We start from the raw sequence: 4,653 nt of genomic DNA on the forward strand, positions 1-4,653 counted from the left end.
AGAGCAGGCTGGGGGCTCTGTGAGGCTCCTGGGCTGGCTCTGAGGGCTGGGTGAGGAAGCTGTGCTGGCAGGAGAGTGTGAGCTGCCAAGGGCTGGGAGGTGGGATTGGCTCAGGGAGAGGCTGTGACAGAGCAGAGGGTGCTGCAGCAGCCTGATCCTGGCTGGGCCAGGAGTGGCTGCAGCTCAGGGCCAGGGAAGGAGAGCCCAGAGTGTCTCATGTTTGGTTTTTTCCCTACACCTGCAGGTTTTCATTCCTTTACTGCCAGTCAAGGAGAACCTCGTGTTGTGCCCTGGAAACTGGGTGCTGCCCTTATCCCAGGCTGCCCTCAGCATCTGGGGGGCTGCTCTGACTCCCTAAATCCCCGTGGCCATTCCTGGGCCCAGGGCCTCCATCTCCAAAGGCCAGCAGCCGTCTCAGTGCCCTGGTGCTCTGTTGTACAGCGCGGTGTTGGCACAGCTGTCTGTCCACAGGCTGCTGCTGAGCCCACAGGGGCTGGGATGGCTGCTCCTTCCTCCTGCCTCCTGTGGAATCCAGGCTGTAGGGACAGAAAAGCAGTGCTTCCCACCCTGCAGATGCCAGAGGAGACAGCCAGGGTTTGGGATGCAGCTCAGGTTCTGGGGAGGTGGGACCGGCTGGAGCCTCCGGAGCTGCTCACTGGGCCCAGCACCAGAGCCCTGACAGGGGAGAGCAGAGCCTCGGCCTGGGCACCTCCCCAGACCCCTCCCTCCTGCCTGGCCAGAGGTTTTTGCTGGTGTCTCTCAGGCAACAGCAAATTTGGGAGAAATCAGTATGATTTCTGCTGGGGAAGGTGGAAACCCAAGGCAGCCCTGTTGCTATGGTTGCTGCAGCCCATCCTGATGCAGCATCATGTTAAGCAGCTCTGCAAGCAGATGTGGCACAGCTGGAAAGCAAAGTGATTCCCCCAGGTGTGAGCCTGGCATGACAGGCCACACAGAGTCCCCCGTGCTCCCACAGGGTGCTCAGCTTCTGTTCCTATTCAGGAAGCAGCAGAAATCCCCTCAGGGGACACAGCACTGGGGAGGGGGGAGCCCAGCTCTGGCAGTAAACAATGCATGTGAGTGATTGATTAAAAGAATGCACTTGGGGTACCTGGCATTCAGAGAGTGTGGGTGTCTGTACACAGGGCTGGAGAGAGAGGTGCAAACGTGAACAAGGGGGATGCTGAACCCTGGCTGGGCATGACAAACATTTCTACATCTTTTTTCCCTAAGAAACTGTAGAATCGTCAGTTTAAGGGAGGGGGATTTTGGCTTTTCTCAGCACAGCTTGGGCCCGGTTCCCTGGGTCTGCCTGTGCTCTTGGAGGCTGAGGGCTCAGACCCTGCCTCCAGCCACTCCTCAGGGCTTGCTGCACTTGGCTACAAGGTTTTTAGCACCCTAACCCGTAATGCCTCATCAGGGGGCTGGAGAGGAGCCAGCACCGCCACTGGGAGCCAGGGAAGGAGCAGGGGGTGTGCAGAGCCCAGGGCCTGATGCAGAAAGGTGTTCAGGAGTGAACACCTGCTGCTGGTTCCTGGTTCTCCCCTGGGCCCTGCCCTTTGCACTGGGGACACAGGTTTTGGGATGTCCCCCTGGGGTGCTCCTGCCTTTGTCCACACCAGTGGTGCCATTGACTCCAGTGCAGCCCCCGAGCTGGTGGCTCTGGTGGTGACAGCTGGTACCTGCAGGGTTGGTGTCCCTGTGCCAGGGCCAGCACAGGGTGATATTGCCTCTGCCACCTGTCCTGTGACCCCTCAGGATGGGCTGGGTGGCTGGGAGAGCCCTGCTCAGCCCCAGCCCCATCTCCAGTGGAGCAATGACGCCGAGGAGACCTTTCCCTCGCACTGCTCAGGGATGCACCGGATCCTGGCTGCGGCTGGCTGCCAGCCAGACCTCCCGAGGGCCCAGGGGGCTGCTTAAGCTCATTGCTTTCCTTTCAGAGGCTTCAGAAAGCCGCCTGCCCACATTTAATTCAAATTTATTGAATAATTCTCCTGGGAACAACTAGTTCAGGACCAGCCACTACAACAGACCATCAATGAGATCGGTTGGCACGGCCCCGGCCGTGGAGCGCTCTGTCCCCTCCAGCACAGTTCCCTGGCAGTGCCAGGGTGATGATGGTGGGCACAGAGCCAGGCACCTGGCCCAGGGCAGCCTTGGCTCAGTTCTAAACCCGGCTGCCTGCATTGCCTCCAGCCCCAGGGGATGTTCTGAGGTCTGTTAATATCCCTCCCACTTCCACCCCAAACCTGCTCCTGCCTTTGAGCCCTGTTCCCTCGGGCAGCAGTCCCAGAACGGGGCTCAGCCCTCACCTGCCTCCAACGCCTCTGCCAGGGCGGTGAGAACAACCTGCCTGTGGGGGTGTGTGGGTACTGCTGGATGCTCACCCTGCTGTGCTGGGCTCACGTCCTCCTTCAGGTGCTGCGATGGCTTTGGATGGCCGGGTTTGCAGCCAGGGCTTACATCTGTCTTGGGGATTGCTCTGCTGGACACGGGGGAAGCTTCTGGAACCTTCTCACAGAAGCCCCCCCGCCACCATCAAAACCTGGCCACACCAAGAGAGGTACAACAACCTGGGCAGGAGTGGGGACATGCCAGAGCCAGGCTGGGAGGGCAGGGACGAGTCCCAGCGAGGGGGCTGTGAGGGGCTGGCAGGTTTTACTCCGTGCTCAGCCCCAGGCAGAGTGGGGGGCGTGTTGTGCCCCTCCTTACGGCATCCTGGGGGTCGTTCCCAAGGAGCTGGCTGTCCCCATCCCTCGCTGCCCTGCAGCTGTGTGCCTCCTCCAGGGCAGCCCTCCGTGTGCCCGCTCTTACGCAATTAGCCACCGCTCGGAGCCAGACTAATGACCATCATTAAGGAGCGCATGGCGGGTGGGTCAGTGCCGCTCGGGGCATGTGCAGTCATGCAGCAGCACTGAGTCACGGCTCTGCTAATGATGCTGAGCCCTGGGGACAGCGGGGACAGCGGGGACAGCAGCCTCCCTGGGCAGCACGTACAGGGCAGGGCCGTGCCACCCTCCGGCCATCCCCCGTGGGGATGCGGGACAGGCCCTGGCACTGCTCAGCCTGCATTCCTGCAAGGTGAGCTGCCAGAGCCTGCGAAATGGCACCTGCGGCTGCGATTCGTCCTGGAAAGAGCAGGAACGTCCTGGAAAGAGCTGGAAATGCTCAGGAACTCTCCTTTCCCAGTGCAGTGGCCGTGCTGCAGCGTGGGGCTGGGACACAGAGCCCCTCTCGCCTTCCTGGTGTCCCTCATCCCACCCACACCCGCCCTGCCGTGCTCAGAAGCTGCTGACAGGCTGGAGACGCCACCTCGGCGTTCATGGAGCCACGGGCAGGCTCAGCAGGCCGTGGCCAGAGGCACACACCGATTCATAGCGCTCGCTCAGGCCACGAGCCGCAGGGAGCATACCTGCAACAAAAGCCTGGGATTGTTGTACAATGCTGATTTTCCCTGCTGGATGCACAGCTGGCTCGGGGCAGGGCAGGAGCGCAACCCCAGCCTGTGTCCAGAGGGTGCAGGGGGCTGTGAGCTGAACAGAGGGGACATGGAACAGTGTCCTACTAAACCCCACATGTGTCTGTTTATTTTAAACACATTAGGACCGAGTGCAGCGGGCTCGGGTTTGCCCCGGGCAAAAGAAGGCGCTGCCTTGGGGCTGTGCTGGCCAGCGTTAAAAATGGGATCTGAACAGCGGAGTGGGGGTCCCAGGGTCGGTGTGATGCAGCAGAGCATCCCTTCTCGTGCGGCCGTGCTGCCGCGCAGGAAAGCACAGGGGAGCGTTTTACAAGCACAGCCGAGGAGCATTTTTCAAACTCAGCCTTTGGATGCTCCGCAGCGGCTTTGGGGCCGCTCGGTAACGTAGGACAGACGCGGCGGGTGGGTGGGAGCAGACTGGAACAGGCGCTCGCTGCTCCAGGCGGTGCCCTGGAGAGGCACTGTGCGCGCTCCCGCGGCCGGGAAGGCAGCCTGGAGCTCGCCCTGGGCAGCGGAGGTGGCCCCGGGGACCTGCCACCCACGGGGCACTTCCAGCTCCGAGGATGCCCTGCGCTGACAGCGGTGCCCCGGGGGACAGCCACCCTCAGTGGCCCTCGGGGACCTTCACCTCTGAGGACCTGCGCTTACAGGGACACCCGGGGGACTCGCACTGCTCAGGATGCTCTGGGGACCTCCTTCCCCAGACCTGTCCTGAGGGACACTTACCCTCCGGGGTGTTCCGGGAACTGAAATGCCCCGGAGTAGCCCTCCTCGGCAGGGGTACCCCAGCGACCCGCTCTGCGGGGGACACACGAGGGGACCCTGTCCCCAGGGATGCTCCAGGGACCCGCTGGGGGTGGCCTGCCACGTCACGGCCACCCAAAGGACACGCGTGGCTGAAGACACCTCGGTGGGACCCCTCACCCCGGGGATGCCCTCGTGCACCGGGGGTACCGGGGGTACCGGGGGTACCGGGGCTCCGGGCGGAGGTGGCAGGGTGGGATGGCGCGGCTCCGGGCGGGCGGAGGGGTCGCTGTTGCCGCCGGCACGGCCGCCCCCCGCCTCCCCCCACACTCCCTCCGCCGCCTTTTGTTCGCCGCCCGCGCTCGTCCCCGCCCGGCGGCGGCGGGCGGAGCCGGGGCCGGGCCGGGGCCGCAGCCGCAGCCGGGGCCGAG

This window comes from Cyanistes caeruleus, chromosome 16, assembly GCF_971803275.1.
Source record: "Cyanistes caeruleus chromosome 16, bCyaCae1.hap1.1, whole genome shotgun sequence".
NCBI lineage: Eukaryota > Metazoa > Chordata > Aves > Passeriformes > Paridae > Cyanistes > Cyanistes caeruleus.